Below are 11,845 nucleotides of genomic sequence, written 5' to 3'. Positions count from 1 at the left end.
CCTATAGGACCCAGGACACGCGAGGCCGGGCCTCCCAAGGTCAGGGAGGGCGCAGCCCCGCAGACCCCGCGGCCGTCGTGGGGCCAGGTCCCGACTCGGGGAGGCGGGCACAGCCGCGAGCGCGGAGTGACCGCCGCCGCCCGGGGCTGGTGGCAGTGGCGAGGCCCCGCTGGGCGGCGGGCGAGCCCGCGGGCGCCACCGGACAGTTCCCATAAACAGGGGCGGGGCGGGGCGGGGCTTGGCCGCGAGCCCGCATTTCCGGGGACGCCGCGCGCGACGGAGGGTGTTCGCGGGGACACTCTGCGTCCCCCGGGAGCGCGCCGGGCCCGCCAGGCAGGCGGGGCGAGCCTGGGGGCGGTCCGGGAAGAGGAGCCGCGCCGCAGAGGTGGCCCTGCCGTGGGCTGTGGTCGCGCGGGGGCCGTGACCCTCGCAGGTAGGTGCGGGGGCAGGGCGTCCGGGAGCCACGGCCCCGGGAGGGGGCGGACGAGGGCGAGGCAGCCGCGGCCGCCGCCGCCCCCGCTTCCCGCCGGGCCCCTCTCCCGAGAGGGCGCCACCTGCGCGCTCTGATGGGCACCGGCGCCAGCCACTCGGGGAGCTGGTTGCCATGGCAGCGCGGGAGGCTGGGCCCCCGTTCCCTAGGCCACCCGGGGCCCCTGCGCGGAGTTCTTTTAGCGGTGCCTTAAACTCCCTACTCCCAAATCCGGAATGGAGAGAGGGTCAGGAATCCTGGCCCGGGAGGGAGATCATTTGGGATTTGGAAGAAGCCTGGGCCCTTCCTCGGAATGTGGTGTGGCCTTTGAATTAGGCTTTTGTCTTGGCTGTTTCTGAGTGACACGTGGATGTAGGGGTTAGAAAGGAAAGACATTGGGATCCTGGAAATGAGACTAATCTAGTGGCCGCTCTGGAGTCGTTCTGGTCTTGCCAAAAGACTCAGAAGCCCCGCACCTACCCCCCGCCCCCCGCCCCCCCGGAAGGTCATCAACCCTCTGCTCACATTTCTGAACCTGATTGTGAGTAGGTAATTTGACTTACGAATCACAGGATTCTTTTAAGTGTCAAATGCCACAAGAACGGGGAAGCGTGTAAGTTTTTAAAAATTGTGTTTTTTTTGTTGATGCTTAAGAACTGGAAGAGGTTTAGTAATCTGCCTAGTAACACCTTCTCACTTTCATAAGAGAAACTGGACCCAGAGAAGTTAAATTACTTCCCAAGATGACAGTGGGTTGAAGCTAGTAACCCGACTTGTAGGCTATGGCTTTTGCCTTTGGTGGTTATTTTACTGAAGCTCAGGGAAGTCTGGGTAAGATCCCTAGCAACCAACCCTAGGGCTCAAGCTTTTGGTGTCAGGTGATCTGAAGATGGGACACTGGCAACAGGTGACCTGAAGATGGGCCATGGAGGCTGGAGCGTTGGGGAGAGCTGAAAGAGCTGCTCTCCCTCGTGCGTAGGTCCTGTGCCTTGGGGCTTGCTTTAATGTAGCATCTGAAAGGACTGCCTTAAATAAATCCCCGGGAGCTGCACATTCAGCAGCTCTCCAAAATACCGTTTCTTCTGAAGCCAACAAATCTGTTCAGACTGAGCAAGAAACCCTTTGGCTGCCCTAAAGCAGGGAAGTGGGACTTCCCACATCAGTAAGGTGCCTTTTGCTTTGAAAAGGTTAAGAGGGAGTTGGGAAGAGAGATCCAGGAAGGAACACTTGAATGAATCATTTGGAAAATGATTCAAGCCAGTCAACTAGAGCAGAAAACTCACGTATTCGTTTATTAAACATTTACTGGGTACCCACTGTTTCCAACCTCTGACTGGGGCAGAAGATTAAAAACCTGTGTTAGGGGCGCCTGGGTGGCTCAGTGGTTAAGCCGCTGCCTTCGGCTCAGGTCATGATCTCAGGGTCCTGGGATCGAGTCCCGCATCGGGCTCTCTGCTCGGCAGGGAGCCTGCTTCCTCCTCTCTCTCTCTCTCTCTGCCTGGCTCTCTGCCTACTTGTGATTTCTCTCTGTCAAATAAATAAATAAAATCTTTAAAAAAAAAAAAAAAAAAAAAAAAAAAAAAAAACCTGTGTTAGGCAAGGCCTGGTCCCTACACTCAAGAAGCTTGTAAAAGAGACGGCCAGAGAGGGATGTGATGTGTAAATGAGCATTTCACTAGAGCACAATGCGGTCCTTAATGGAAATCTGAGCACAGAGCAGCAGGAGCCCAGAGGAAGGGCTCCGGAAATCAGCTGAAAACAGCATGAGTCTAGCCTGCACTGCCTGGGAGCACTTCTGGGGCTCTGCCAAGGGGGCCCTGGCCGGTACCTTTGTTGGGAGACAAAGGAATGAGTGAGTGGAAGTGTCTAGACAAATGTGAACCGGGGTGGGGATTCTCTGGAAAGAAGAGTTTTAGGGATCCTGATAAACTGTAAACTCTATGAAGGCAGCGACCTATCAGTTTCCTTCTGTTTCGGCAGGGCTTACAAGGTCCTATGTGCACAAGAAATGTCTGTTGAGGGGATGAAAAAAGGAAGGAAGGGAAGGAAAGAGGGAGGGAAAAGGGGGGAGAAGAGAAAGGAAGTAAGGAAAGGGACAGCAGTTTATGTGATCAAGAGGAGGATGGCTGTAAGTTCAGACAAAAACCCTGCTTCAAATTCTGACTCTAGGTTCTGGAGTCAGATCCGGGTTCTGGTGCTGCTCCTGACTTCCCACTTGTGTGACGTTAAGGAGGTCCCTGAACCTCTCCCTGCCCCAGTTTCTCATCTCGGGAGTGGGGATATGATAATCTGTCGTGAGAATTCCATGAACGATTGAACAGAAAAAGCTCATCACAGGGGCGCCTGGGTGGCTCAGTGGGTTAAGCCTCTGCCTTTGGCTCAGGTCATGATCTCAGGGTCCTGGGATTGAGCCCCACATTGGGCTGTCTGCTCCACAGGGAGCCTGCTTCCTCCTCTCTCTCTGCCTGCCTCTCTGCCTACTTGTGATCTCTCTCTGTCAAATAAAGAAATAAAATCTTAAAAAAGAAAAAGAAAAGAAAAAGCTCATCACAGTGCCTGCCTCAATGAGGAGTAAGTATTCAGTAATAGCCTTACAGGTGTCAACTTTGCTTTCAGAGAAATCGTTTGCCAGGGGATTCATGTCATGGTTATAAAACTACTCCAAAATAAGATACTTCTTTTTACCTGCTAAGGTAATTGTGAAAGGTACCTGTGTCTGCAGATAAGCACACCTTCAAGAAACGGTTCTTTACCTTTTTTCTATTTAAGATTTTATTTATTTATTTGACAGAGATCACAAGTAGGCAGAGAAGCAGGCAGAGAGGGGCAGGGGTGGGGGAAGCAGGCTCCCTGCTGAGCAGAGAACCGGATGTGGGGTTGCATCCCAGACCCTGAGATCATGACCTCAGCCAAAGGCAGAGGCTTAAGCCACTGAGCCACCCAGGCGCCCCACCTTTTTTTTTTTTTAAATAGGGGGAAGGGAATAGTGTTCTTTTTGAAATCAGATGAAAGCTCTGATCTCTCTCACCAGAGGCGATATACCATTCTTAGGGTTCACGGCTCCCCTGAAGCCCACCCTTGTTGCGTATAGACTGTCATGAGAGAACTAAGGCAGAATTCAGAGAGGAAGAGGCTAGGAACAGCAAGGTGGGCCTGCTCTCATTCAGGGGGTTTATGGGGTCCCTGCAGAGACTACAGCAGGGGGGAGCTGGAGCTCTGCCTATGCAGCTGGGTGGTCCAGGGCCCAGTCCCAGGCCCCTTAGAGCCCCTTCTCTTCTAGCAACAAGTGGGACCCCCATGGAGCCTCATAGTGTCCTCAGGCTCAGTGCTTCATCCCTGGCATCAGTGGTGCTGCCAGGAGTCCTGGGCCAGGATGCCTGGTGTGCAAGATAATTGTCCAAGCACAGATCTTTGGTGTCACCATGCCAGCTCTGTGAGTGTTATCTCTTGATACCACTGCTTTCGGGTGTGGCAGGTGGGGACACCTACCTCCACTACAGCAAACAGGGCCCAAATTCCGTCTTTGGAGGGGCAGGAAGTCCGTGGAAACTGCCTGGCGATCCCCCAGCACCCTTGGCCCACTCTAGGAAGCACCGGAACCAAGAGCAAGGTCATCTCGCTGGGAGAAAGAGTGGCAGCCCCCAGGTGACTGAGGTGACCAGGAAACTATAGGGATCAGCGAGCCCCTCATCTTTGGGAAGGGGACATCTTGGGCTTCTGGAAAGGAGGTTAGTTCATGGGTGGAGGAGGGGCCCCAACCTGGGCCACCTTTCCCTTCATGGGGCAGTGGCGAGGAGTCAGCAGCTCAGAGTGGGGTTCAAGGAGGAAAAACCTAGTGGCAAAGGGGGAAACGGAGTGCTGATTTCTTGGGATCTTGGGAAGGGAAGGGCCTCACGCTTGATAAGCCAAAATGGAAACCCAAATTTTCCTAGATCCTTAGAACACCTGCCTCCCACCCGTGACAGATGTCCTGGTATCAGAGAAGGACAGTCCCTGAGCAGTCACTGTGCCTCTTCTGGGTGGCAGGTGCCAAGCATCAGCCAGACCAACTCCCCAGACCCCCGAGGTCCCCCCTGTGAGCAGGCCTGCAGGCCCAGGCAGACAGCCACCCCCCCACCCCCCACCCCCCGCCAAACTGGTGTTCGGGGCAGGGGAGTGACAGTGGTAACTTCATGTTCTACCCTGTCAGGCCTGGGACAGGTTGGGCCTTGCTGGTTGCACCACAGCCCCGTGGGGCAGGGGGATCCCCTCCCAGGGAGTGGCCAACTCAGGCCCCAACAGGCCCCAGCAGGGCTGGCACTGGAGCAGGTGGCAGGCTATTGGCCACAGCAGGCGCAGCCAGGGCCCGGGCTGGGCGGGCTGGTTCCGTCTCCCCTGGAGAGTCGCAGACTCAGCACCGGGCTTGCAGGGGGCAGCTGAACCCGAGGGAAGAGGCCAAAAGGGGGTCCTGGGGCTGGGCACATAAGACGGCTAAGAGTTACTGAGGTCAGGTCGTGGCAACTTGCAGATAGGGGAGGCCAGCTCGGGGCGTGCTCACGGAGGGCCTCACCGCCAGTCCTCGGATGTCGGGGGCTCTTCTCTGTTCTGCTCAGCCCATGGAAGGACTGCTGGTGTTCCCATCTCACAGATGAGGAAGCTTGAGGCCCAGGGACATCATGTGGCTGGCTCACAGCCCACAAGTAACGGATGGTGCTAAGATAGTTTGAGCAGAAGAATTGGCGTGCTTTGTCCCTGGATGCTACCACCTGCCAGAGCCAGAAACCCTGGGCCCGGGGGAGGGCTCAGAACAGAGTGGGGGTCGGAGATGAGACCATTTCACGTATTGCCAGACTCTGGTGAAAAGCTGCCTATGAGGCCTGAAGGCCATGTTGGTGCTGGCCCCGTGAGTGGAGGGCGCTGCCCCAGGAAGCTCCCAGCCCCCAGGATCTGGAAGTCATTGGCTGATTTAAAAGCACACACAGGGTGTGCCAGCTGGTGTCGCTTCCTCATCAAAATGTATCGATGCCGAAGCCCAGCCGCTGCCCAGCCCCGGGGGAGGAGACACCAGCAGTGCCCCGGCCAGGGGATGGGGTGGGGGAGCTGCAGCTGCAGGTTGGCATCAGAGGAGGGCCCGGGGCTACAAGGGGATGGTGGCAGGGGGCCAAGGCCCTGGGAGCTGGGCCGCAGCCAGTGTGTGTCTGAGGCCTGACCAGGCAGCCTGCCAGCAGAGCCGGGGACGGGGAGGAGCCCGGTGCCACTCGGGGGAGGTGGGGGCGTGGAGGGGGTAGATAGGACCTCTGGGTTTAGGCTCCACTAGGCTTGGCAGGAGGCCCCTCCCCCAGGGCCAACAAACAAAGCAGTGACTCCCGGGGTAGAATTGTGGGAGCTGGAAAGCAAGGTTGCCCTGGGTGGGAATGAAAGCGGGCAGGCCTGGCTGGGGGACGTCCGGCCTGAGCCATCCGTGCCCAAGGACGGGCCAGCCTGCACCTGGCCAGAGCCTGTACCTATAGATGATTAATGAATATTGATTGCTTGGGAAGCTGGCTGTGTCCTGACCATGCCACTGCCAGCATCTGCCCTGTGCCCAGGTCCGCTGCCGTTCTCCTTTGTGCTAAGCAGGCTAGAGAGGCAGTGGATGCACGAGTTTGTTTGCTTTATATTTTTGCCCTTGCTTCCCTTTTTTTTCTTTTTTCTCTTCTAGCCTCTTCTCTTCATTTTCTCCCTCTTCTGTAGATGTTTTGTGTGTGTGTGTGTGTGTGTGTGTGTTTTTTTTAAAGACTTTATTTATCTTGGGGTCCTGGGTGCCTCAGATGGTTAAGCATCTGCCTTTGGCTCGGGTCATGATCTCTGGGTCCTGGGATCGAGCCCCGATGTCAGGCTCCTGGCTCAGCTGGGAGTCTGCTTCTCCCTCTCCTTTTGCACCTCCCCCTGCTCATGCCCTCTCTCTCGAGTGAATAAATTTTTTTTTTAAGATTTTATTTATTTATTTGACAGACAGAAATCACAAGTAGGCAGATATACAGGCAGAGAGAGAGGAAGGGAAGCAGGCTCCCCGCTGAGCAGAGAGCCCGACGCGGGGCTCGATCCCAGAACCCTGGGATCATGACCCAAGTCGGAGGCAGAGGCTTAACCCACTGAGCCACCCAGGCACCCCTCAAGTGAATAAAATGTTAAAAAAACAACAACAAAATAAGATTTTTATCTAGATAGAGTGTGAATGGGGGGAAGGGCAGAGGGGGAGAGAGAGCGTCCCCTGCAGATTCTGTGCTGAGCCTGGAGCCAGACTCAGGACTCGATCTCGTGACCCTCAGATAATGACCAGAGCCAAAATCCAGAGTCAGACAATTAATCAGCTGAGCCACCCAGGTGCCCCTATAGTTCTTCTCCCACCTGATCCTACAGGTGAGGTGTTTCTGTTGTTCTTTTTTTTTTTTTAACTTTTGGCTTCTTTGTTTTTTGTTTTTCCCATGATGACAGATATAAAATATGAATCTACATACAGGAAAATGCACAGATCTTAAGTGTACAGCTCCAAACCTGTTAGCATTTGTACACACTTCTGAAACCAACACCCAGATCAAGATAGAGAATATTCTGGTGATCCCTAAAGTTTCCTTCTCTGCCATCCTAGGCATCTCGTCCAAACATCTCTCACCATCACGAAGTTTCATTTGGCCCCTTTCTGTATATTCTTATGTACATTTTACCTCTTATTCATGTGTTTTTGTCTTATATGTGTGTGTGTGTCTGTGTGCCAGAGAGAGGGAGAGAAAATAAGAGACTTGGGAAGGAGAGATGGAGAGAGAGAGAGAAGGGCCCCGGGGCAGGATGGGAAGGGCAAGACTGTGTCATCGTGGACGGGGAAAGAGAGGGCCAGGCTTGACGACTTCATCTTGCTGGCTGGGGGCACAGACCGTTGCTTTTCTCTTTTTATGCTGCCCCTGAGCTCTTTTTTTTTTTTTTTTTTTTAAAGATTTATTTATTTATTTATTTGACAGAGAGAAATCACAAGTAGACGGAGAGGCAGGCAGAGAGAGAGAGAGGGAAGCAGGCTCCCTGCTGAGCAGAGAGCCCGATGCAGGACTCGATCCCAGGACCCCGAGATCATGACCTGAGCCGAAGGCAGCGGCTTAACCCACTGAGCCACCCAGGCGCCCTGCCCCTGAGCTCTTTATAGACCCCGATGTTCTGGCTCAGAGAGACTTGCTGACATCCAAGAGTGGCAAAGGGGAGCAGGAGACACAGCGTTGGCTTGGGAACCATGCGTTAGCCCACAGGAAGTGAGCTCAAATGAGGTTTCTCGTAGCCAGTCATCCTCTTGTGTTTTTCCAGTCTGGGGAGAACAAATGACACGCCAGCGGAAGACCGAGGAGCCCACGAGGGCTGAAAATGCTATGCGGGGGGCGTGGGTGGGAGGGTACTCCTCCGGGCCAGCAGTCGGGGCCCTCTTTCTGTCAGCCCTGCCAGAGTACCGCACTGGGCAGCAGGGGTTCCGGAGATACGACTAGTCACTGTCCCCAAGACGCTCACTACCCATTTGGCGTAAGACATACTTGAAGCGTTCGAGCAGCCGTGAAAGGGGTATAATTAACCACCAGGCGAGGCCGCCCCAGCCGCTGCCTCCTCTCCTCGGGGATAAGCAGAGAGCGGCCAGACAACCTGAGTGTTGCCAAGACACGAGGGCACGGCCAGCCCTGCCGCCGTTTGGGGAGCTGGTCGATGGAGAGAGCCGGGCTCTGCACCGCCGATGACCGAGCACGTGCCACTCCCCAGGCACCTTCCCGGGTGAGAGCGGTGTGCAGAGGCGGAAAGGAAATGCGGAGCTAGCAACTTGATTCCAACAAGATTTCTTGCACTTGCTTCCTAATATTCTTGTGGACGATATGGAGAAATGTGGGCTTCAGGAGTGCAGGTCAAAGGACATGTAGCTGGTGGTCTAACATACAAAGAAGATTGATCAGTTCCTACCCTGGTAGAGGTCTCTAGTGGCCCTGGGCTTTGCTTTTGGCCCCCGTCTTACCCAACCCCCCCCACCCAAAACTTAGAGAACACTCCTAGAAAACACCTGGAACTTTTCTATATCAACTGATTGTTAAAATTTGGTGACAGTCACACCCTAACACACACACACACACACACACACACACACACACACACGCACTTATTTTTGCTGAATCATTTGTAAGTAGGTTGCAGACCAGACAGCTTCACTTCCACAGACTTCAGCAGGCATCCCTGAAGGATGAGAACATTCCCCTAAAACCACAGTGCCATTAGCATACCAAAGAAAATGAGCCCTAGCGCCACATACCTGATACCTGGGGCCACGATACCTGGGGCACAGGGCTTCGCAACATTTTCCCCAATTCTGAAAGGCTTGCTTTTCTTTCCTTTCAAGATTCTATCGGTGTTCACATATTTCATCTGATGATCATGTCTCTTTCGTTTCTTGACCTAAAATAGTCCCCTTGTCTTTTTTATCTTTTATGGGATTGAGCATTGTGATGAGTCCAGGCTAGCTGCCTTTACAGAATGCTGGAGGTATCTGTGTCTTTATCGTTAGATCTGGGTTAAACACTTTCGCCAGAAGTGCTCCAAGGACCGATGTTGTGTGTTTCATAATTGCATCATACCAGGAGCTAAATGCATCAGGCAGTCGTATTACTGGTAATGCTACTTTATTATTATTATTATTATTATTATTATTATTTTAAGATTTCATTTGGTTATTTGAGAGAAAGAGAGGAAGAAGGAGACTCCCTGCCAAGCAGGGAGAGCCCCACACAGGGCTCGATCTAAGGACCCTGGGATGGTGACCTGAGCCAAAGGCAGAAGCTTAACTGACTGAGCTACTGGGGTGCTCCTTGTGATGCTCCTTTGGACCACTTGGTTAAGGTGGTGGCTGCTGGAGTTCTTCCCCAGAGATACATTTTCCTTTTGGTCATTAGTAAGTCACTTGTAGGACAAACTTTGAGGCCTTGTTCATATACGGTTTATTATTATTTTTAATTTTTTTTAAAGATTTTATTTATTTATTAGACAGAGATCACAGGTAGGAAGAGGCAGGCAGAGGAAGCAGGCTCGCTGCTGAGCAGAGAGCCCGATGCGGGACTCGATCCCAGGACCCTGAGATCATAACCTGAGCCGAAGGCAGTGGCTTAACCCACTGAGCCCACCCAGGTGCCCCTATTTTTTATTTTTTTTTTTAAGACTTTATTTATTTGACAGAGATCACAAGTATGCGAAGAGGCAGGTAGAGAGAGAGAGAGAGTGGAGGAAGCAGGCTCCCTGCCGAGCAGAGAGCCCAATGCAGGACTCAATCCCAGGACCCTGAGATCATGGCCTGAGCCGAAGGCAAAGGCCTAATCCACTGAGCCACTCAGGTGCCCCGGTTCATACACAGTTTAGCATCCACTGGTTACCCTTGTTGGAATCCAGACTTTCTGAAGTCTACTCTTTCTTCTACATTTATCAGACACAATTCTTCTATAAAAAGCTTCTTTTTTACCTCTTTTCTTTCTCTCTGTATGTTTTCCTGAGTTTCAGTGCAGACTAATGGATTGCTTTATTTTGATGCATTAGAACCCATTACTTCAGTATGCTTTTTGAATCTCCGATTATCTCAAGTTTAGTCATCAAGCTGGGCCTATGTCCTTTTGATGTGACCCCATTGGTCTTTAATTACTTCCTTGCTTTCTGGCTCAACAAAGTGTTCCAGGCTTGCCTTCCCCAAGGAGACGTGGTACCTTTTATTGGAAAGTGGATACTAGGTCTGCTCACCTAGGGTTTTTTTGTTGTTGTTTTGTTTTTTAAAGATTTTATTTTTAAGAAGTCTCTTACCGAGTGTGGGGATTGAACTCGCAACCCCAAGATCAGGAGCTTCACCGCTCTACTGACTGAGCCAGCCAGGCACCCTGACACCCAATATTTTTTATCAGTGACTCGAATTAAGGCTAAGAAATGATTACCAAATTTACTGATGATTCAAAACTGGGAAGGGAAGTCAAATTCTATGATAATAAAATAAATACTCAAAATGGCCTTAATAGAATGAAATCCAGATCAGAACTAGCAGATTTAAAGGAGATCAATATGAAGTCCTGTGCTTAGGTTGAAAATGTTAATTGCAGGCGTGCCTGGGTGGCTCAGTGGTTTAAGCCTCTGCCTTTAGCTCAGGTCATGGTCTCAGGATCCTGGGATCGAGCCCTACATCGGGCTCTCTGCTCAGCGGGGAGCCTGCTTCCCCCTCTCTCTCTGCCTACTTGTGATCTCTCTCTGTCTATCAAATAAATAAATAAATAAATATCTTTAATTAAAAAAAAAAGAAAATGTTAATTGCATAGTTTGAGGTTTGGGGGGAACTCTTTACTAGATCAAAGTTGATACAGAAAAGTTAGCTGACATGAGCCGTTAGTATTCCATGACTCTTGGGTTTCGTTCGTTCATTGATTCATTCATTCATTCGTGTAGCCAGTACTTGCTGAGGGTCTGTCAAATACCAGGCACTGTTCAAAAGGTTTGGGCCACTAGCGGAATCCACAAAAATCCCTCAGTGAACATTCTTGGTGCTGGGGGCAGGTGGGGGATTTCAAGCAGTAATGTAAAACCACAACAAAGGTGATGAGTGCTTTGAAAAAAATTTCTCAGGGTAAGGGGGAATATGGGTGGAAATTCAGATTCTTCAAGAAGGTTATCTTTGAGCAAGGATCTGAAGGAAGCAAGGGACTCCATCGTGTGGCTAGTTGGGAGAAGAGTGCCCCAGGCAGAGGGAGGAGCCAGGACAAAGGTCCTAAGAGGAGTTGTTAGGGGTGTGCCTGGAGTAGAATAAGGAGGGGAGAGCCCTGGAGAATGCGGTGGGGTGAGGATGACACAGGGCTTTGTACACCACTGTAAGTCTTTGGCTCCTATTCTGAATGAGACAGGGAACGTTTGGAGGGTTTCGAGCAAAGGAGTGCCAAGATCTTAACTGGGTTTGAAAGACTCTGGTTGCTGAGTTGAGAACAGATTGCAAGACAGCTGAGGTGGAAGCAGAGGCAGCAAGCAGTTAGGAGGAACTTGGGAGTAACCAGGAGAAAGAGGGTACAGATAGTGACCCCACCCCCTCCACTGGGAGGTGGTCAATGGTCAGATTATGGATTTGCTAGTGGGTCAGAGGTGAGGAAATGAAAGCAAGTAGTTAAGCAGCTTGAAGAAGAACTTGCCTTTAAATGAGATGGAGAAAGCTCACACAGGAGGAACCCATTTTGGGGAGGAAGAGAGGCAACATTAGGAGCTTAGTGTAGGGCATGTTGGGTAGGAGATGCCTGTTGGACAAGACAGCCTGGTAGAAATGTAGAGGCCATCTGGAGTTCAGGACAGAGATCCTGGCTGCAGACAGAAGCCTGAGTATAATTGGGT

At 52.0% G+C, this 11,845-nt stretch overlaps 1 protein-coding gene across 1 annotated transcript in view; it reads left to right on the top strand.

Moving 5' to 3' along the window:
* The first annotated feature begins 299 nt into the window (after positions 1-299).
* Positions 300-11,845, top strand: part of SEMA4B (semaphorin 4B) — a 38,160-nt gene continuing 26,614 nt past the window's right edge. Inside the window, exon 1 of the mRNA XM_059371559.1 lies at positions 300-433. The gene's annotated coding sequence lies outside the window, so the exon portion shown is untranslated. The remainder of the gene's footprint in view (positions 434-11,845) is intronic.

This window comes from Mustela nigripes, chromosome 13 (genome assembly GCF_022355385.1).
Source record: "Mustela nigripes isolate SB6536 chromosome 13, MUSNIG.SB6536, whole genome shotgun sequence".
NCBI lineage: Eukaryota > Metazoa > Chordata > Mammalia > Carnivora > Mustelidae > Mustela > Mustela nigripes.
The sequence above is the reverse complement of the archived record's forward strand: the minus strand, read 5'-3'. Positions and strand labels throughout refer to the sequence as shown.